Here is a 24,457-nt window from a genome sequence, read left to right as displayed (position 1 = left end):
CTTGACACAACTAAGGAGGCAGGCCAGGATCACCAGAAGGGAGTACCAGAGGGCGAAGCGGGATCCCTTCAAAAACAGATCTGGCGTTGAACTTTTACTGACCAGATAAAAAGACAGTAGAAAACATTACCACCAGAAGATATACAAGAAAACACGCTCCTCCTGGAAAACCCATGGTCAAAACCAATGGTAATGAAAATCCCTGGGGGCTCATTCATAAAACATCACTACCAATAAAGAGCACAGGACAAGAAAATGCCACACAAACCAACATGACACTTACTCACCTAGCACACAGTGCAATTCCTGATGAAGATACATTCCAGTCACAAACTGAGGAAGACATCAAGGGCTGTAAAGCAGGAAAGTGCCCAGACATTGATGGAATTGAGGTAGAAGTGATGAAGAAGATATAGAAAGTAGTCCCACAATTCTGGTGAATCTGTTTAACACTTGCCTCAATAAAGGGGTCTTTCCAACTATTTGGAAGACCGCCCTTCTAAAGATCCTGTTGAAAAATTCATCCAAGCCGGCTGCAGACTTGGAGCTCTTTACGTCAATTGCCCTACTGCCAGTGTTTGGCAAGATTCTAGAAAACCGTCTTGCCATTCAGACATATCAAGAGAAAACGCTAGGTTTCCCCACTAGTGCGGCTTCATTAAGGGAAAAATCAGCTGAAAATGCAACGAGGGCCATCCTACATATTGCAGAAAATATGCCACAGAAATATCTCCTCGGTCTCTTTGTGAACTTCAAAGGGGCCTCTGGCACCCTTTGGTAGCAAACTGCCCTGGAGAGGTTCAGGGAGACCAAGGTTTCCAAACATTTTATGGCATTATACCAGCTATTTTTCAGAAACAAATGTAGTTGTCCGAGCCTCACATCAGAGTATCAAGGGGTCCATCCTTGGGCTCCTGTGCTGTAAAGTTGTTTTTGACACCTGGCTTAACAAACGGTACGATAACTGTATATTCGTTGCTTATGCCGATGATCTAACCGAGGTGGTGGCGGGAAACTCTCAGGCTCAGCTTGAATATAGCACTAACTCTATCTTAACTAACCTCCGAATGTGGTGTGATGCTCACAAACTCCAGATTTCCCCACAGAAAACAGTACAAATGCTCCTGAAAGGGAGACTGAATCCACACACTACCAACCCTGAAGTATAATGATCAGCTCATCAAATACGTGTCACAGTTCAAGAATCTCGGAGTGGTCGTCATTTGTTCCAAATGCTGTCATTTATTCCATACGTGCGATACATAAAAGAAAAAGACCATACGGAAAGAATAGTAGCAGTTACAAGAAAAGAATGAGGACTCAAACCCCACACTATCAAACTCTGCTACAAAACAACCTTCCTGCCGTTGTCACATACGGAGCGGGGGATGGGGGGATATAAGGCCACCATACAAGCTATATTCAAACAGCTACAACAAGAGCGAACAATGCTCCTACTCATGACCAGAGCCTGCAGGACAATATCTACTGTTACCTTGCAGGTCCAGGGAAAATGTCTATTGACTTGGAAATTGTATTCCATTACCTGAAGTACCTTAGTCGAAATGGAATTAGAGATAAACTTGGAACAGAAGTAAACCAAGCTAACGCCCAAACAAGAGAGAGAGAGAGAGAGAGAGAGAGAGAGAGAGAGAGAGAGAGAGAGAGAGAGAGAGAGGGCTCGCCTAAAACAAATCCTCATTGACAAATGGCAAGCCACATGGCAATCATCCGAAGGTGGACAGAACACGCGTCGCTTCCTACTCGAAGTCAAAGATGTCACAAAAAACCAATAGTCCTGGTGCCCTCCCGAACTTCATGGCACATTTCTTCTGAAGGTCATGGAAATTTCGACGCCAAAGCTCTGTACAATGGGCTTGACAAACACTCTGGAAAGTTCATGTTGGTCCTCAGAAACATGGGACCACCTTATGTTTCACTCTCACATATATACTGATCTGAGGGCACGTCTGCAGCTGGAGACGAATGTTTTATCAGAGACTAGAGAGAAACTCTTTAAACGAAGAGCGGTGATAAACAACCAACTTACAGTTGACAGCCAACCCAGACAAAACAATAGCAATAACTTACCAAACAGAACTGTTTCTATTTAATCACCTCCAGCGGATTTCTGACCAGACTGACATAGACCTGGAGATGTCTGAAACTTTGACCTTCACACCCTACTGACCTAACTCTTCGGGGTAGACGATTTGCTAACTACGGACTTGCTCCAGGGTGGGACATTGCTACTGTCACTGGCATAGCACCTCTGCCGACCCTCAGAAATGGAGGTGGGAATAGGGACTCCCACTGTTCAACTGTGTGATTTTGATTTGGTAGTTGTTGGCGCATCGGCTTCTGTGGCCATATTGCACCTCCCAAGGTTTTTGTAGTACTTTGATCCAAGCCCGAGGCGGGAATCGAACTCGCGACCTTTGGGTTGCCGGGCAGGTACTTTACCCACTCGGCTAGCCCGGTCGGCCCCACTGTCCAACCTACTCCTTTATGCTAGCTTACTGTACCGCTTCACTTCCTTTTCTCCGGGGTTGTCTCATACTTTCTCCCCAGGTTTCTGTCACTTTTCCCCATTCCTCCACTCCCAGACTTCTACTCATCTTCCGACGCCGTTCCTCTGACTACCCGGGCTTCCACCCCAGACCATTGGTTATGGGGAAGCCCGGGTAGTCACAGGGTAGCATTTAATAATAAAACCTGATGTACCTCCCAGTGGCTAGGGATGGGACTCATGGGGCGAATGACCTGGTATTCACACAAACCTTAACACAATAATAATATGCTGATGATGTCAAGTCATCACAAGGATTTCGCCAGCTAACAAGGCAGAAAAAATCATTGAGTGTCAACAGAACTTATCAAGACACCTCAAAATCAATTCCCGATAATAGATATAAGATCATTCTCTCGTTGAAGGTGAGAAAATGATCTTGTACCGGCACAACCACATTAGATTCAACTCTCGACGGATCCCCGATACCAAGCATTCGGTCACACAAGGATTTGCGAGTCGTTTTCAATACCAAGCTATAACCGAGCACAGCACCTTAACACAATCGAAGCTGATTCGTACCCGTGACTAACACTTGCTAAAGAGATATAATTTGTCTGATGCTCTTGTTTATAATCCGGCACAACCACTAGGTCAGAAGAGTTTGCAATTAATTATTTTGACAACTAATACAATCATTAACCGTATTTAACCCTCACAGGGAGTTGAATCAGAGTCCACTGAAACGCGTGCATTATTGTACTCTCTCCCTTGACCACTCCGCTACATAGGAGTTCTCTACTCAGTTCTTCCTGTACGCTTCGAAGATATATAGGCTGCCCAATCCAAAATTAATAGGATCTTTGCTGCTGTGTAATTTTGGTTGTTAAAATGGGCCAAAGGCAATCTCCACCTCAGAGTAATGCAGTTGGGTGAGCCTCTAACACTGCGGAATGGCGCTCATATATCGGGACTGAGAGCAAATCGTATAGCACTCACGGACAGATTCCTGCCTAAACATTCCTTCCTTTCCCCCTCCAAGCAATTCCTTTCCCTCTTTCTTCTGTTGGTGTCCAGGCAGCACCACCAAAGAAAGCTAATCCATCATTACTCTTTTATGATACTCCCAAGGATTGGTCTAATGAAGAAATTTTAGACGATCTCTACTACAAAAATCTGGCCGACTATAGGTACACTAAAGAAGAAGTCAAAAGCGAAATTACATTCAGATTTCAAACAAAAACAAATTCCAATTCAATGACGCACAGGGTCATTAGCCTTTCACCCAAATCTACAAGAAAGTTCTCTCATCTGATAGAATTTTCTTGGGTTGCAGTGCATGCAGATTTCGAACCTTCACAATCGTCACAAAGTGCTTCTTGTGCCTTGGATATGGCCACACCTCGCAAAACTGTACCTATAACTCCCCCCACGTGTGGCCACTGTGCACGTAGCGGCATATTCATGTGGAGTGCCCCCATCAAGATGAGCAGTCTTGCTCTGCCAACTGCAAACGACGGAAGCGAGAGCATTCCCACTCAATCCGTGATGTTACTTGCCCTTAGTACCAACGTGCACTAGAAATGGTACGACTGAGAACCTGTAATGAATAGTTCAAATACAGTCAAACCAAGCCAAGCCTCTGCAAAAAACCTTGATTCTACTCCACAGGCTTTCACCAACTCAGTCTGGGCTAGGGCAAAGCTAAGAATTGTGCAAATAAATGGACAGAGATCACGATCCGTCTCTGGCGAAATTCGTGTCTCCGCTGAGGACCATGAGATCGATGTTATCGCCGTTCAGGAACCCTACACTGCTAGAATACAATCTGGACCATCAACGAGGATTATGGGCTTTCCCATAACCAACAAAGTCATTCAGCCTGTCCCAGAGGACCCAAAATCCTGCATTGTGGTCTTCAACCATAAACTGGACATCTTGGTTGTACATGGGCTCTGTAACAAATTTGCTACCTGTCTTCAAATCATTAACCCAGTACTGACCTTTCATCTTATTTCACTGTACTGCCCACCATCTACAGACTTCAATGACTCACTGAATTACCTAGAATTTGCACTAAATTTCCTTGATAACAAGTCAGTCCTTCTTGTCTCGGACGTCAATGCCAAATCGCACTTCTGACATAGCAATATCACGGACCTTCGAGGAATAATGCTAGAGGATTTCATTGTCTCCCACAACCTCATAGTCCATAATCAGCCAAACCAGCACACACCACCTACAGCAGCTCCACAGGGGAATCTAATATTGATGTCACTGTCACCACCAGCAATTTAGGCCCGTGTATCCATGACTGGCAGACTATACCAGACTATACCAGGTTGGACCCTTAGCGATCATAGAGTTATCACATTCGATTTAACCCCAAATGCAACTAACACATCCAGGATGCCCAGACCACCTGCATTAGTGCGGTTCTCCATCAAGAGCTTTGACTAGTCCTCGTTTGATGACTCTGTAGTCAAAGACTTTACTCTACTTGAACCGAACTACCTGAACTCCTGCACAGCCACTGAAATAGCAGACATGATTCAGCAAGTGTTGTTGAAGGCCTCCTACAGGTCGGCTAGGAAAAAATCTATCCGTCCCACTGCCTGCTCTTGGTGGTGTCAAGAGCTTACTGCACTCCGCAGAGAGGTCCATCGTGCCCGTCGAATTTATCAACGCCATCGCGACCGGCCTCCCTGTGAATTAGCTGGATTCCACAGCAATTATATCGCTAAAAAGAATGAATACACCAAAGCCATTGCTGCCCAGAAGAAAACCACCTGGTCGGAGTTTGTCCGTGACTCATGGAACTCCAACCCCTGGGGACTTCTATTAAAAATAGCGAGGGAAAAGACTTTCAGGCCTGAAATCTTTGGCACTGTAACTACTGGGAACACCGAGACTTCTAACTGGACAGACTCCACCAACTCCACACTTGACAGACTGTTTCCTGAAGATAATCCAGCAGACGATCTACCTGATCACATAGCAATACGATTAGCTAATCAAACCTATGCTTCTGAGGAAGAAACTATGGAAGAGCTCACAGCAGTCCTCAACACGATCAATCCTCACAAATGTCCAGGAATGGACCTCATTGAGTACGTCTTTGTCTTTCGTTTGTTCAAGCTTAGACCCCTATATCTCCAATTGCTCTACAACAAATGTCTTCAAGAGGGAGTTTTTCCCAAGGCGTGGAAATGGCCCTGCTACGACTCATAAGGAAGCCTGGCAAACCCCCAGGAGATCCGCGCTCCCTTAGGCCAATTGCACTCTTGGCAAATCTAGGCAAAGTTCCAGAAAGGCTCATGGCTCTCCGAATCACACAACTGTTTCAGGAACAGAACCTATTCTCCCCAGCGCAGTTTGGCTTCGTCCTCCATATTGAAAACTAAATTTGAACAGTGCATTGGCATGCCTCCGCCTAGCTAACTGTACCTCCCATCTCTACAAGCTCTTCCAGAACTATTTCACAGAGCGCACTATCGTGGTTAAATCCAATCTTCTGCTGATAACTAGACCAACCTCTCGGGGGTGCCCACAAGGTTCTGTCTTGGGGCCCTTTGTGTGGAACATGGTACTGCACAGCTGGCTTTCTAAATCTCGTGAAGGATGCAAAATTGTGGCGTTTGCAGACGACCTGACTGTGGTTGTTTCTGGGAAATCACGCTCCAACCTTGAAAACAAAGCAAATCTTGTCCTAGCAGATCTCTACCCCTGGACAGTTTTCAACAAACTTCAAATCAGTACCAGCAAAACAAAAATGATGCTTTTTAAATCAAAGCTTGACCTACGCCGCCCACCACAAATCAAAATATCTAGGAAACAGCTTCCTATTATGACACAGGCTAAAGTCCTAGGGAATGAAATTTATTTTCATTTCATTTATTTATTTTCATTTCATTTATTTATTTATTTATTTTATTTTTTCTTCTTTTCTTTATTTTTATTTTTATTAAATTGTTATTTTTCTTATTTATTTAATTTGTTCTTCACATGCTCTCTGCCTTGAGCACGTGAGCACTCTAGCGCAGCCAATTTATTTATTTATTTTAGTATTTTTATTTCTATTTTTTTTTTCACGCGCTCTGCCTTGAGTTCCCACTCTAGTGCAGCCAATTTATTTCATTGTTTTTCTTCTTATTATTATTTTTTTATTTATTATTATTTTTTATCATTATTATTTAATATATTTTTTATTAATTAATTTATTTTATTTTTTATTTATTTTTTTTTCCTAACTGCACCACGATTGGTTGTTTTTTTTCTTTTTTTTTGCGCTCTTCTTTATCTGCTCCCTCTGTAATGGGCCCACAAAAGGAATCTGTCCCACCTTCTGGCAACACTAGATGGGTCAGAGTCTCTCTTGAGACAGTACGTGTTTTGCTGGGACTGGCCCACCTTCCCGTTGTGTGGAGGAGTACCCAGAATCATCTGTCCAGGTGACTGATGCTTCTGGGTAGCCAAGAGGCCAGAACATAACAACAGAACACACACAGAATACACACAAACGTACGTCACACACATATCCGGCCAAATTGTAGTGATAGTGTTCTTCACAGAGACACGAGGCGGAGTTGAACAAACGTTCTAGGTGCCGCCCTTACATATACACATGTCCTCCAAGCAATCGACGAGATTGGACCTCCAAGAAATACTGAAAAAAAGGAAATACTCATCAAACTAAGCTTCTAAAACGCTGTGCTCTAACTAATTGTTCCTCCTTGCTGCAGAAAGTGTACCCCGTGATCACCAGTTTTGGATCTTCACCTCAATTCCATGTAACCTCAAGAAATCTGCTGCTCTTATACATCAATAACTTGGTTTGACCACATTCAAGGACGATGAGAACTCAGAGCGATTTTCCAAACCTGCTGCAAATTTCCGGACCCCTGGATCGTTACATAAAGAATGTGCTGTTTCAACCAAGTTGGACAACATACGCTCCTCACTAATATTATAATGTACAATGATTTATGCGGTTATTTATTAGTTGTTTATAAATAATAAATGTGTTAGTGAACCACTGACATTCATTATTGTGCTGATGGTATTAATTGTACGCAATTTAAAATACAATTAAGGATTCAATTGCATTCTGTTCTATTCATTTGCTAATAATTTCGTTTCTCGATGAATAAACACAAACTGGCGTCATTTAAACTGCACATTTTAATTTTGTATACCAGGAAACTGGTATACAAAGATTTTTCACCTGGAAAGTTTATTTAATTGTGGAAAAATGCAATTTTATCTGATTTAGGAGTCAGCTTAAGTTTAGTTAAGCTAGCTCCTAAGTCAGCTTAAAGTCAAGCTTTGCACCAACAGTTTATTCTTGTGGAAATAGACTTCTAAAGCAACAAACATAAAAAAGGCACTTTTTTTTCCATTCACTTTCAATTACTTTTTTTGGCCCACCTTGTATTGTATTGTATTATACGCATTCACTAACACCCATATGTCTACACGTACACCATACTCTATTTTAGCACCAAACATATGCGCGTGCATTAACCTTTTATAAACTCACGATAACTATTTTTATGGCAGAAAATATCCAAACCAGTTGGAACATTCACATTTGTAGCCAGGGTGATGCTCAAATGTGACCAGCCTTTTAATCAGCCCTATATTAGCACGCAACAGAAACCTAAAGAAATTACAACGTTCATTTTATTTTTTGATGGTTCTGCAATTGACGTTTAATATGTAAATTGGTCAAAGCTAGTCGAAAATTAATGGCTTTCTGCCTCCCCATCTTATGGGGAGGCAGCCATTAATTTTGACTTATTTATTAAGACTTTGTGGGGGGGGGGAGATTGTTACTTCTTTGTCCTATTGTTATTTATCTCACACAGATTACTACCCTTATTTATATTTATTTAGATTTCTCATAAGTGCCCTCACATCTACAAGGCCCACCTTTTTGCCACCTGACTGCTATACTCTGTATATATATATCACAGAAGATTCTCAAGATCTTGAGGGTAATTTCTTTTGTTTCCCCTTAATCAGTTTCCAGGATTCTCTCGCCAAATTGTGGAGAGCAAATTCTTAACCAGGCAAACAAGGCGTATGTTATTTAGAAAAACAGGACTCAAAGTGAAAATAAAACATGAAATTTATTACATATACAACATAATGTATAATTGAATTAAAAAGCATAAAGTCCTAATATACAAAGTCGACTCAGAGATACCTTGCATATATTATTTTAATTACAGTTTCCATTCACTAGCTAAACTGACTTGACCATTATATGAAAACATCTGATTCATTCTTCTTGCCCTAACTTCTAACACTTGTACATTCACTATACGTATTTCATTTACTCCTGGATACAATTCTGTTTCATATATTAACAATTCAAATGTGCCACATTCCTCATCCAGCTCTGTAATCTCACCACTCTGTTACAATATACTTGTTAACCAATCTTCAGTATCCTAAAGTCCCTATTTGTTATTAGTCGTTCAGATAAATCAACAAATCTTCATCAATTAAAGCACTATATTCAGAGTTGCTTATGTAACTTAATTATCTATAACTTTAAAACATATTCAGACTTCTTCTTTATAAGCTTTACTACCCTTCTAACACATTATATCTATTTATATCAATTTCATCTATTACTCATTCCTTAGTTTCCCTTGCATTATACATTAACCCTTTTTAACATAATGAACTCTATTAGTATATCTACCTCAGAGATAATTTATCTTTCACTTTACTTTCTAGTAAAGTAAAGTTTTTCTTGCTACCCCCTTTACATTAATTACCCCACTAATTCATTAACAGTCCTTCTTTTTAACTTAGTGTACTTAATATATCGCTCACCTACTTCTATCTTTTTCTTTTCTTTTCCAGGGAGGTTTCAGGCTTCCATCTTAGGCTCTCCAGACTATCATTCATATCTTCTAAGGCTTTCCTTCATAATTAATTTTCTAGATAATTTTCCGAACCTCTTGGCTGCATGGGTCTGGCGTCCTTTCTCCTGCCTTGAATACATAATTCCTCCTTTACTACGGATCATTCAGATGCATCCTTCTCCAAGAAGTCGTTACCTTTCCTGATTCACTTAACTGTCTTTCATAACCCTTTGCTTATCATCCTTAGCCTTCCCGTTACTTTTCTACTCTTAACTTTTTTCCCCCTTTCTGTCTAGGGCCCTTTTTGCACTCCCTACATTTCTGCACTGCACTATCACCCCTTTAGCCACACCCCATCTTACTCTTGCCACTTCTGTCTTTTTCACACTGTCTCTGTCATCACCCTCCCGACCCCAACTTTTTCTCCACCGTTTGAAACTCCTTCCCCCATCCTCTCTACCTATCCCAGGAATTCACCTAATCGTCCGACTTTTCTATTCGTTAAAGAATTTACCATAACTATTTGCGCCGTGTGCAACCCAAGCCTTGTTCCGTAATTTCCTTGTTTAGTTCTCACGGTACCATCATCCTTTCAAGTCTGCCGTCGTCCCCCAGGATAGCCATTTTCGTCTTTTCACATTTGCGAAAATGTTGACCACTCACCAAAAAGTCGCCACAGTGACCTGGTGTTTTTTCGACCCAAACGCTAGCCCATTGGGACTTATGTCCAGATGCCGCATAGATCAGACGCGTCTTAATCTCCAGCATTTCACCGACCCATTGTTCTGTTTCCAGTAACCCTTTTCCGCTCGTTCACTAATGACCACTCCTTCCCTAATGTGGGCGGCTGTTCTCTGTTTACTGTCAGTTCACCTCTTTTTCTCTCACGGATCTACATTTATGTTACTTTTTCTTCCATTTGACTGCTATTCAGTTTGCACATCTGTAATTGCTTATTTTCTAAATCAAGTATTCCTCCCATATATGCTTCTCTTAAATGTTAAAATTCCTTTCCATATCAAAGATTAAATTATTCCCAAATTACAAATTTTCCCTTAACCTCTAAATCTCTATACAAAATCTCTATACTTTGTATTTGTAAGACTGACATCTTACAACCTACACATCCATTTTTACCTATTTATTATTATGACCTTTATACATTTTTTGACCTTTTTTGACCCACATATTTTGAACTCATCCCCTCCGAAATTCTGGCTATGTTACTAACTATAAAAAAATTAAGAATATAAAGAACTAAAAATGTTTTTTTTTATGTGTGTCAAGGGTATGAACTGGATGCAAGATGCGCACCAAATGTTTCACTGCATCTACTCTTTTAGGTAACAACCGCTCGAAATTATTATTATTTTCCTTAGTATTAAACCTTACTAGGCTACAGCAGACTGAGGTGTTGTAGCGTAATTCTGTGTCTCTCAATCGCTTTTTAAATACGGAATCAGAAACAAAAATGTACCGTATCGGTTTATCATTGCGTTATTCTTACTATCAAGGTCAGCGAGAATTAAGGATGAAAGAATTGCTCGGAGCTTCCTTGTGAGAATGATTGATGGCTCTGCTTGACAAAGAAGGAGTATTAATCTATGGGGATGGTATTAAACTGTTTACTTCCTGTGCCAATAAAAATGACAGTATTCAGAATTCACTGAATATTTTCGCAACTGGACGCTTAACAATAATTTCATCATCATCATTGTTATTGAATGTAAGATTGTCTCACAGGAGAAAAATTATAACATCGTTTACTTATTATATTAATTAGGAAATAATACAACGAGATAATTCGGTTTCAAATTTGGGTCTTAATTTTGAATCAAACTGCTCATTCTCCACGTACATCCACATACAGTAATAATTTGCTTATGTTCCTTCGTTCCTCTGTCCGGAACGCTTTTTGAATTTGAAAAACTCAAAGACTAAACAAGCTTTTGACCTGATTCCTTTGAAATAGGTTTTATTTAGCGGTAAAATTGAGGCAAAAAAGTTTGACCCATTTTCAAATCCCGAGAATTGATTTAGTTGACAATGAAACCAACTTGCCGTTTTTACGTTGAAGAGAAGACAATTTCTTAGGTTTTGTCAACACAATCACCAAACCTCAGGGTCAGACTTTCAATATAGTTGAAGTTTCTTCTCACGAACAACTTTACTTAGCAGTTTCCAGGTGCAGATAATTTTTGCGCAATAATTGTAATTTTTTTAAAGGATGATATAGAGTTACATATCAAAAATTATCAAATTGCATTTTTAGTTATTTTATTACCCGAGCCCTTCTCTTTGACACCTTAGCTAGCAACGAAGGGAGGGGTTACTTCGATATTAATCTTTACTTCTTCTCAGAAACAGTTTTCGCGAAATATTCACCACGGTATTCTAGTAAATCAAACAACAAGAAAAGTCCTCGTAGACAGGATTCGTCAACCGATTAACAGACCCTCTTTTAATTTTCTTAATTCAACACTGACAAAATTATTATTATTTACTTATGTCAAGATTACTGCCATAATTAGAATTTGCAAGCGAATCTCGATCGCTCAAATAAACTTTAAAGGATATTGGTCCGTATGGTGAAATACTTGCTGAGACAGGATGGAACAAAGCATTATGACAGTGATCGATATCCCGCTTACCTGAACAGGTATAAATTGAAACCTTTATCAGTCACAAAGAAAATTCAGTGGTTAAAGTTAATATACTCGAGCTAATCCATATATATTTAAACGACTCGGTGTTACCTGATATTAAAATAAAATGCCAGCCAGGACAACTGTAAACCAGCTGCTTTTGAAATAACAGAAACAAACACGGAGAACAACAGCCCACTTCATTTTATGCTCCACTTAGTGAATCATTATCAGTTAGGTTCCTTCTTAGCTTTGCCCACTTATTTGACATAAAAATATTTGCGTAGATTTATAAATTATTAAGTTACATTAATTACTTCTTGTTATATTTGCTTTATTCAATTTATCTTCCGATACATCTGCATTAGCTTTTTTTTTCCCTTTCCTTTCCTTTAAGATATTTTGATACGAAAATTCTTGATAATTTCTTAATTGTGAAATCGTTTTATTATTATACCGAATGGAATTTTAAAAACATTCTTTGCCTGGGTATTGATTAAAGGCGTTTTATATTAAAATTCTGCTTGTATCTGTCTTTTTTAATAAAGTAAATGAAAATGATGAAAGGTGTGAGTGTCAGAACGTCAGTTAAGAAAAAATTCGAGAGCGAAGTGACACTAATGGAAGAGGTTCAGAAGGTTCAGGCTAGCGCCGACCATGTTTGTAATATTCCTAATTTTATGATGAACATTGCCCAGTTTAATTATTGCTAATTATACTTTTAAAGATTCCATAAATCTAAAGTTTCTAACAATCTATAATCTGGTCAATAATTAACCGGACTGCTTTCATTTGAATAGTCTAGGAGTTTGAGAGAGGTTTTTGGGTCACCACCCCAGATGTTGTAACAACGTTTCACGGTAGCGCGGATGGGAGATTTGCAAGGAATCAGTGGCTATTTAGAATAAAGTAGACCGAGAGAGAAAAAAGAAAATCCAGTTTTTTGATGTAGAGGAAACAATATTTGACTGATTAGAAGGAAGGTAGGATAATCCCCAACAGAGATATACACGATCTTCTCTACGAATTTGAGAGTAATCGAAATTGAGCACAGGAGCAATAGATTCCTTTTTTGGGAGAAATAAGTCCATTGCAGCTCCTCAGACCGCTACAGAGTTAACATAAATCGAGATGTAAGGAACTTATAGTGAATATTCGGGGTGGGAGTAAGAATTGAATCTTGTAGAACATCAGCAACAGTTGAGAATTAAAATACAGAGCCATCTACCATCGTGTTTATGTCAAAAGCCTTTGAAACATCAAAAAACAGCGATTAATTGCTGGAGTTTCATTAAGTTTCAACTGCTTCAATTTCACTAAACTTTCCATCGAATTTCTCCAAAAATGAGTAACATGAGCCTAAGTATCACTAGTGGATCAACACACAGGGAGATTTTACAGGCCGACATAATTATCTCGGGAATGTTTGGATGAGAGAAAGAGAAAGAGAGATCCTGGATTTCCCGGTACCCATCGATTAACGCCTCTCTGGAGACTCGGGACCAGTTCGACAAGCATTCAGGCGAGTTCTCTATCCTCTTATGGCTGGCAAACTCGCCTAGTCTCAGCTCAAATGAATGTGTGCGGGTTGTCATGAAGCGCACCGCTGGCTCCTGGATCTATCGAATACCAGACAAGAGCGGAACCAGAGGTACAGTAACCCATGGTCAGCATGGGTTACTGTACCTCTGGACACACTCCAGCACCTCTTGTAGTATATGCCACAACATATCCATGCTCACGATCTGGATACGTTGTAGTATATACCACAACATATCCAGAACGTGAACATGCTAAAGACGGCTCAATATACACTATGCTGCCATTTTATTAGGTACGTCTACCTAGGAGCATGTTGAGCCTCATTTTACCTTCGAAACAGCCTGAATTCCTCTAGGCATGGACTGAACCAGATGCTGAAAACGTTGTGCAGGAATGGAGTACCATGCAGACATGAGTGTGTCACACAGTTACTTGAGATTCGACGGAGGTGTAGGCCTGCAGCGAACAACCCTTTCCAGTTCATCCTAAATATGCTCAATAGGATTGAGATCCGTGGACTGAGCGGGCCAGTTCCTGAAAGGGTTCCAGTCATGTTCCTGGAACCCTTCCATAGTGATTCAGGCTTTGTGCACCGGCGCATTATCCTGCTGGAAGTAACCATGTGACTGATGATAAACTGTCAACATGAACGGATGCACTTGGTCAGCAACGATGTTTAGGTACGATGTGGCATTCGGACGTGAATCTATGGGTATTAGTGGACCCAACGTGTGCCAAGAAAACATTTCCCACACCATAACACTGCCCCCACCACTACCTTGCACAGTAGTAGTCGTCAGACGGACGGGTCCATGTATCCATGTTGTTTTCGCCAAATTCTGAGCCTTCCATCAACATGATGCACCAAGAACTTCGACTCGTCAGACCAAGCAACTGTTTTACAATCCTCGATAGTCCAATGCTGGTGTTGCTATGCCCAGAGGAGGTGTGTTCTCTTGTTCTTCATTGATAACAGGGGTATGCGATGCAGCCGTCATCTGTTGTAGCCCATTCGCGACAAAGTGCGACTAGTGGTCCGTTGCGATATTTTGTTCCGCGTATCAAAGTTGTATTCTGACGTGATGTGCGACATTGTGGCCCGTCTGTTTGCTTGCACAATTCTAGACATCCTCCTCTGACTTCTCTCATCAACACGCGATTTTCTTCCACACGAATGCCGTTGAGAGGACGTTTTTTGTTCGTTGCACCATTCTCGATACACCCTTGAAACTGTGGTGCGTGAAAAGTTCAGGAGAACTGCCGTTTCAGAGATGCTTTGTCCAGCACGTCTTGCACCTACTACCATGCTAAGTTCGAAATCCGTTAGGTCACTCCTTTTCCTCATTCTTGCTACGGTTTGTACGCTTAACTGATACTAGAAAGGTTATTTTTCTGTATTTATATCCACAATTGTGGTCATGTTACTTGCAACTTTGTGGGACAGACCATTTGTGTGCACAGCAGGGGCGTACCTAATAAAGTGGCAGCACAATGTAGATAGGTTGGTTCAAAGCTATCGCATAGTTTATGCTGGGTGGCCACTTTATTAGGTACACTTACCTTTTTAAGAAATGGAGCGCTCCTTCAGTAACATAATCACATGTTCCTATCATGCAATTATAAAGCAGATGGACAGATAAATAAGGATGCTGTGTGTGAGCAATTCAGTTTGAGAATGGGCAAAAAGAAAGATTTAAGCAATATGGTAGTCTGCGCCATAGGCGTTGATAAAAGTATCTCGGAAACTGAAACCCAGCTGGTGTTTCAGGTACGAATGTACCGTGCGTAAAGCGCCAGCACTTGAATGTATCCAGTTTGATACAATAACCAACAATAATCAACCAACGGCAATCCTGTAATCAAAAACAACTGATTGATACAAGAAGCTGCCAAGACGTGTGCAGGGTTGCAAAAAATATAGAACCAGCCAAATAACAACCCGATACAACAGTGGTAACAAAAGAGTAATTTCAGTATGTGCAGTTTGTTGTACCTTGTCATAGATGTGTTATCACAGCAAATCAGGTTCCATTCCAGTGGGATCAGGATTACACCAGTACTGGACAGCGGAGGATTAAGAAAGGCTTGGTCTGAGAAATCCCAGTTCCTGCAGCTTCACGCTAATGGGAAGCCCATATTATGGCGAAAACAGCACGAGTCCATGAATCCATCCTGTCAGGTATCAACAGTGCAAGCTGATAGTGAGGTTATAATTGCGTGGAGGATTTTTCCATAATGTATATTGGATCCCTTGATATTTTATTCTGTATATTCCCTTCAAGGAATATGAGATTAAATCCAGCCTACTGCAGTGACCCAGTCACTAGATCTGAATTCAACTGATCACCTGTGGATCGAAGAGTGAAATGAGATGAAATGCTTTTCGGAGTAATGATTTGCAACCAACCATTCTGTGACAACCGAGGAAAGCATCTAAATCAGCATGGATCTGCATTTCTGTGGCATCTTTTTCACAACTTCTTCAGTCCAAACTAAAAGAATCCAGGATATTCTGTTGGCCAAAGGAGAGCCAACTCGCTGATGAAAGTGGGCGCTCATGTATATACGAGTATAATTATAAAATTACTTTTACTTACCAAAATTCAGGTAACTTCATATTTTAACTCATGATCAATGAAAAAGAAAGCAAAACAAAACAAAATTGTTACGTTGCATGCATGAAGACCACTAACGTCTTAAGTATTATCTCTCTCGAGGGCAGATTGAAAGTGCACGCAAAAACAGCGTGAAATATGCGCAAATAAGAGAGCAGAGGCAGTGAAACTTTAATGAGATCCATGGAAAATGCAAACAAGTAAATGAAAATCCGCTTGATTTTGCTGAATAATTTACTGTCGATTTTTTATTCTTAGAATTTACAATGCGGCGTTGTTTCTTGGTATACATGAGGCCAATGAAATTTCATGGGTGGTACGGATGCAATTCTGAGAAGGTGCGAAGGCGAAATATCGTAATTTCACCTCATATTGATTAAACAGCAGTGTTTCATCGATTTGCATAGTTTGCACAAATAGCAAAGATTATTTCAAAGAATAATCTTTACTATTTGTGCAAATTGTGTTTAAGTGATCTGCGGTGGAAATACATAAATATTCAGTGCCGTAGCAATTGGAGAGCAGTTATAGAAGGAGGAAGTCCATCTAACAATTTATTCAACAAGTTTCTCCAAGTTCTGCAAAGCAGAACTAGAAGAGACCTGTTGAATAAACTGCCTGCTTGTTCGACAGAACGCGAATGACATTGATTTAGTTATATGGCACTTGATTACTTCGTTAACAATGCTAAGATGGATCTCCATTCAAGCAGTTCCAAATTTCCTAATTGTTGAAAACACAATTCGCATTTACGGCAACATAAGGACTAAATCTTCCACTCGTTTAACACAGGGATGGGATTTCTTGGGTTTCCGGTGAACATCGTTTCCACATCCGTGGAAACAACACCGCTTTGACAAGACACTGTTTTCACGCATGACAAGCAGCTCTGAAGTGATTATAAGGGGTTAACGGTATTGTTGTTCTCCGTATTAAGTTACAAATGGCTTCTGCAACTTCCGAGTTTAACCTTTCTTCATTAAGCAGGACGAGGGAACACTATATCAGCGAAATTTTATGAGTCGTGGCTTCTCCCTCGTGTAGGAATTCAGATGATATAAAGGCCCATAAGTTACACGTGACAACGATTTACGCTCACTCTGGGACGTTAATCCAATAAGGGTGTATAATTTTCTAAGAGCAAAAATGTGCGAACAGCTGTGGAATCATTTTGACTTATTGGACCTGGTTTCACTGACGATGCGGAAGAAACTCAGGATTAACCGGAAATTAATAGAGAAATTAAAATATGCCTCGGGATAAAATTCTTTTTTCATTTTTCGTGTCTTCCCTTTATTTGAATTTGCAATCTGTTCAAGAACAAATGATTTAAAGTGACGCAATAAATATTACAACGCTGTGTGGCCAAAACCACTGCTTCAGCTTAACGCCTAGTCGTTAAGTAAGCTGATTATAAATAAGCAGTATTATTATTTCAAATAAACCACAGGATTTTTTTTTGGAAGTCCAAGGTCTAGCATCTCTTTTTACTTGGAAAAAGGTCCAAATGCAGTGATATGTATTTGTGGAAAAGTTTATCAATCCAATAAGCTTATTTATTGAGATTAAGATAATATGAAAGTGAAGCGTAACCATCACGAGGGTGTTTAATTTGTATCTAGCTTTCGTTAATACTCTTAACGAAACTTAGATTTTGAAGGTGTGACTATTAAAGAAATACTATATGCATCAAATCCCAGCACATTTCTTGACATGGATGGTCAATTACATAAAAGGCGTAAATTGTTGTGGGTCACGATCGATTGTATGCACTACTCCATTCGCAATGCATATAAAATACTTGTCCCGTTGTGTTCTAATGCTCGGATCATTGGATACACAGTTCAGCATCATCTCTGAAATGCGTATCCATCAACGTACACCAGGTAAACGTACATTCTGGGATGTCCTATTCTTGCATGTGGTAAAAACTTGCAAGGCAATAGCTTGCCTCCTTATCATGTGCAGAGTAGAATGTAGACATCGCTGCCATCAGATATTTAGATGGGTAGAAGGCCCATTGTGGAGGATTATGATCCATATCATATTCAGTAACCCAAGCGAAAATTACACTGGGATAGATTATATTCAACCACAAAATAATCATTAGAAAAACGCACGTCACATACTCAGGCGTGACCTTCACATTAAATTGCCATTCTCGTTTGCCATTATAGGAATGAGGAATGGAATGCCCCGCGTGATTTCTGTTCTTCTTTTCCTAGACTGGATTATTGTTTTAAATCTTCTGATACCAATGTTTGCTCAGATCGTGTCAGTACCAGCGCAGCTCCTACATGTAGGAGCTGCGCTGGTAGCACAGCGGTATCGTCATCCTCCCCACACCGGATGAAAAAGGCCGGGTTCGAATCCCGTCGATGGCGCTTGGAACTTTTATGGGCTTTTTTCACTCCGTGTGGCTGAGTTAGTCGGTCTCAGGCGTAGATAGTAAAGTTTTCCCCCGGAAAACGGGGGGTGGTGGTTTTGACCAGCAAAGTAGACAAATGGACCAGAGAGCACACGCAATTTACAGACACAATACACATGGGTAGTTGAAGTGACTTTCTAGGTGACCCTAATACGAATAATAATTTTTATTCAGGTAAGAATGAAATCGTTTACTGCGCATTCTACCCTAATACTTCGTCTTTTATGTGAACTTCCGATTTTACAATAAATGTGCTATGGCTTTCATGATAAGTATGTAACATATCACAACTGGCTTGCATCCAAATCTCCAGCTTTATTTTCTATCTACACTAAAGCTCCCAACAATTGCAAAACAGTAATCAATTAGTCGAGACTCGAATAAACTAGCTCCTACCATACCCAATACTCTCTACTCAACGCCTCCCGTAGTCATCCGATAGAAGGATGTTAGAGAATTCGGAACAATCTCGGTGCCAAAGAAGCTCCAGGTCCAGATGCCATTTTTCCACTTGTTCTCAAACCTCTTCACTTTTTTTATTCCACTGGTGTTTTTATTTTAGCTTCGAAATTTGTTCATATCTAGCCAGCTCCTAAAAAGGGTAACAAATTCCTCCCTTCAAGTTATCGCGTCATTGCCTTTACATGTGTTCTTTCCAAATTAATGGAGGGATCCGCCAGCTCTTAAACTATCTCAAAACCTTCTATCTGATCAATGATCGCCAGTACAGATTCCGTCACTGTCGATCCACTTGTGATATACTGATTTATGTTACTCATCTTTGGACGAATTCAATGGAAAAGCATGATGAAACTGACATTGCTCTTGACATTTTTAAGACTTTCGTCCTCGTTTGGATAAATGTCTTCTAAACAGTTTCCCATCTCTTGGACTGCCTACTATTTTTTCAAATAGGTATCCAGTTTTCTCTCTGACTGCTGGCTGCGGGTGATGGCAAATGGCTCTCTGTCTTCTAACTTCTCCACTAACGGTGGCGTTCACCAATGTTCAGTTTCTCACACTCTTTTTCTCTCTTTTTCTCTGGTATATTAAAGACTTTCTTCCACTGACTGGAAATTGTATCGATAATCTTTCTGATGATACTACCGTACATTTCATCTTCCAGTTTGAGAAACCTTGCCCTGCACAAACAGCCTTAAAATCTCGACTTCTTCGATGTCGTTCTTCTCCGTCCTTTTCCAATGGTATTTCTCCAATAGAGTAAAGAAAACAATTTCAATCCATCTAAAACCTAGTCATCTCTTAATTTTTGCAAAGAAAAATCCACTGCTCCTATGCTAATCTTCAATGGCAGACAGATTTTCAGGAAGGTCACATATCCCTAGTAGGGATTACTCTGATTTTCTGGCAGCCGTAGTCGAAAGGTCAAACGCGACAGTGCAGTAGTGCACCCGTTTGAATTGAAGCCCACAAGACGGATAAATATGGTACTGTTCTTACGTTTTCTCTACCTTGTGAACCTTATATGGTTGTGTATAAACGGAAAATTTATTTTTATTTAATCTCTTTTGGTTTAAGAGCATAACAAATGCTGCTTCCTCTGAATTTAAAAAAACTGGTTTTCTTTTTCGCTCTCTGCGTTACTTTTATTCTGTACACATCTCATTCTTTCCTACTCTGTACGTACCTCATACGCCTATCTAGAGAAACTGAAGCCTAACATCAACAGTTATCTTCTGTCTTCTCAGCCTTCAACCCATGCACGATACTAAGAATTATATTATAGATTCTAATACTTTTCGTGTTTGGTGTTTTCATAAACAATAAAAAAGTTTTCAACGCGTGAGATGACATGACATGAGCTTAAAAATATGACCGATCTTAAAATACTCTAATATTTATTTCGTTTCTTCAGCATACTGCGCTGATTTTTTTTTTTTTTTTTCGCTATTTCGTATTCCCTGCATGGTTTCCAACCACAAGACACTTATTTAGTCATTATAAATTAGCAATATTCAATCTTAGCGAACTTTTGCATCCCATCAACTTATCACATACTTCGCTGCTGATCCAGAAATTTCCAAGGTTCTTCAGCTCTAAATTAACTTTTTTCCCTCCGTTGTTTACTTGAATATTTGGATTCTAAGCGCGTGTGTTTTTACCTGACTAAACTTTAAGTGATAAGTTTATGGAGTTTCACCTTTTCAATTAACTGTTACCAAGCAACGTGCCGTACACAAAGGATACCTAGTGAAAGAACTGTAAGACACAAAGTCTTACAAATTAAATTAAATGTCTATATAATTAATGATAGAATGCTAGATACAGTGATATTATAGACCTTACAAGAAAACACTTAAAATCACAAATAGTGTTTAAGATAATGGGTCTCGCGCTAATGGAATTAATTTAAGAGAAGGTTAAATTTAATGTACAAGCAAATATACCTTGAAGATAAACATTAGAAACAGATATAGGATCTGTGCCCACACCGGAAACAGCAAGACGGAACAATAGGGGTACCAGCGGGGGGGCGTTCTTGTTTACTGCAAACAGAACAGGTGTGGTCATTTTATAATAATGCGAGACGAATCAAGAAAATGGACGCAGATGTTTTCCAGATGGAGTCTGAGCTCCGGAATTCTGGTCTTTTCCAGAACATTCGAGATTTCTCTAGAAACGGAAGTTCTCTCTACACTGGAAGGGGCTTGACCATCGTGTCATGGGTCACAGGCAAATGAGAATGAAGATGATGGTGGTCAAAGAGAAGTGATTGGTTGAAAGAAAGGAGAGGCGTACGTGATTTTGGGAAATAAAAAGGCAAGAGCGCGCGAGTTAAAGGGGGGTGACAAAGTTTTTTTTGATGTGATAAAGTTTTTCGGATGTGATAAAGTTTTTTCGGAAAGTGATGAAGTTTTTTTGGAGTGGTATATTTTAGAAGGAGTGATGCAGTTTCTTTGGAGGGCGAAAAGGGTGTTTTTGGAAAGATAGGCCCAGGAAACAGTCCCCGGAAGCGATCCACCAGTAGAACCAGTTATGGTGAGTTCACTAAATTCTGATAGTTTTAATAAAGTGTAGATGAATTACAGAAAGGGGGACTTTCTCGAGATGAAACATAGAAGTCCGAAAGCGTCCACCGAGAGATATATTTGAAAGGAGGACAGCGAGAAGAACACCATACCGTCCTGTAGAAATAAAGTGATGAGAAGCGGCTCCTACTGAATGATCCGGCGCAGCAAAGAAGGATACGACACCAGGATGATCGCCAAAGCGAAAAGTGTCCCTGGCAAAGTTTAGATTTCCAGATGAACGTTCCCAAACCAATGGAGGACCCGATGCAGAGCAGAAAGTCACAGGCCACACGTTGTATTAGCGGTAAGATCCAAATCCCCAGAAGTAAGTGGTTAAACAACGAATTAACCTCTATGTAATTGCAAAGGACTGCAGGGAAGATAGATAAATATTAAGGGAGATTTAGGGAAGCATACAGTTAAGAGCTAAGTTAAGGTATAGATAAGTAAGGAAATATCATAGAAATAGTTTAATGAAGGATGGTTTACAGTTATGATTTATTTACTGATTAATTAATGGAGGAAAGGTAATAATTTTGGACGGGTTAGCCTATAGAGCAGGTACAGTTGTATGTTACTTATATAATGTCACTGATGTAGAGAAATTAGTCGCTAAATGCTGGAGTTTACTTCAGGGAATGAAGAAATAAATAATCCCATGTATATTTCATTTACATGTAACCTTAAAGTGCTAGGGAGAGAATAGAATAGAATAGAATAGTTTGTAAAGTGGACATAAAATTCCAGAAGAAGAATTGTATCAACCATGAAGAAGAATGTAGGATTGTGCTAGATAGGTATGAAAAAGAAAGATATAAAGAGATAAATAATAAATATCAATTGTAATTAAGAAAGAGTTAACTTAAACTGATTGTACGAGATGTTAGTGGACCTATAGTAAGAAGAAAATGACGGATGGGAGAGCCTAATGACCAGGAACGTGATCCATGCCCTGTACCTATATATGAAGTGAATAATGTGTAATGATTTGTCTTATCTTTTATTTGTAAGTATGTATAATAAACTGATTGTATTTCACTTAATGCAAATAGTGTTTAGTCATTTCTGAACACACAGCAAAACCCAAAGGAGGAGTGCTCTAATACAGGAACTCCCACAGAACCGGAATTCTTCTGTGAGACAACCAGTCAGATGCAAAGTGGGAAATTTTTTTGAATAAATAATAATAATAAATATAAATAAATATATATAAGAAACCCCCAACCCCACCCCCACAATTGGCGACCCAGCCAGGGATAAATAGAGATAGATTGTTTCATCATATCAACCCCACCCCCACAGAACCAATGGAAACTTGGCGCTTTCCCCTCCTTACCTGAAGCATTTTGTCGCTCACTAGCGTGCAGTGAGCAATTTAAGAATTGCCCCGATGTGGTGATCCTGCTTTTTGAGACAATACCGAGTGAACCCGCTCATTAAGGGTTGCCCGTTGGTGCTAAATGTCGGTGATTAACACATAGATTAAAACCACCGTTCAGCTCTCATCGTGCGATTTAATTGACCACTTTTTTTGCTCGGACTCTCCTTATTAATTGACTTCGAGGGTGATTTTAAAGCGCCATTAATTATCGAAGCGCAATATATCGGAATCCCACGCGATACAGGGGGAAATTAGTCGAGCCTCCTGCGAGCGAATCTCACCCCCGTTCCCCATTCTCATAGCCGTGGGCAGGAGTGAGAATTTAATAAACTTCTACCTTCGGTTCAGCTGCAACCACTAGCATCAATGTCGCGCGCGCTTGCGTACACCTCTTGTGACAGTTGCGATCGGTAAACGTCTTGTCACGTGCTAACGTCGTCATCCCATACGCTTGCGTTCGTTTAATCTTTTTTTTTTTTGTTGTTTTTATTGTTTGTTGTTGTTGTTTAACTCTCTTTTGACATAACTCGGCGCGAGCCGGGTTTATCTGCCAGTCCACCACGAACAGCCCTGGAAGAGTCAGTAGTTCCCAGGGAATAAACCCCCATTTCCAGTATCGCACCAGATAAATCAGTGAGAAATACAGTGGCCGAAAAACAGTGTTCCAGTGAATCCCAGTTGAGGTCAGCTTTCTCCTTTTCACACGAGGTATGCGATTATGTCATTATTATCCTGTATTAAGAAGTCTGATTTATCAATACTTTATATAGAATGTAAACTATTCTTATGTGAACGCAGTTATTGTTCTGTAAATTTGGTAAAGGAAGTTGTAAGAGTCTCTCTCTCTCTCTCTCTCTCTCTCTCTCCGATTTCCTTATAGGCGAACTTAAAACGTGTTGGTCTTAAAGGTTAAAAATGCCAGAAAAATGGGAACTGCCAAACCGAGTCATCTATTTGTAACTCTCGTCACCTTTTTGGGAACCCGAAAATTAACTTTTATTTCGTACTTGGATTGCAGATGCATCCAGCAACTGAAGGCCAGCTAAGCGCACTCCTATACCATTTCAAAACTGTTGAAAAACAAATAACAACTAGTTTTTTTAGTGTCAAAAGACTGAGTAAAAGTCAAATACAAGCTACATTATTAGTATTAAATCTAATCTCCGTACATTTGAAAGGTTAGAACGTAAAGATGATAAATACGAAGTAGTTCACGTGACATAGACATCATAAGGAGGGATGAGCCAAATTGTCAAAGTGAAATCGATCTAATTTTAATGTATACGCACCCAGCAAATATAAAAGTTCGCAGTTAGTCTTATATTGGCAAACTGGATTATTCAGTTTATTAGTAAGTGATGAGGTTTCAGATGGGTTTGTGGGGGGTGGATATTTATGAGAAGTTTATATTTACATTATTTATTTAT

Source organism: Mastigoproctus giganteus, chromosome 10 (assembly GCF_048544385.1).
Source record: "Mastigoproctus giganteus isolate SK-2022 chromosome 10, ASM4854438v1, whole genome shotgun sequence".
In the NCBI taxonomy this organism is placed as follows: domain Eukaryota; kingdom Metazoa; phylum Arthropoda; class Arachnida; order Uropygi; family Thelyphonidae; genus Mastigoproctus; species Mastigoproctus giganteus.
The sequence above is the reverse complement of the archived record's forward strand: the minus strand, read 5'-3'. Positions refer to the sequence as shown.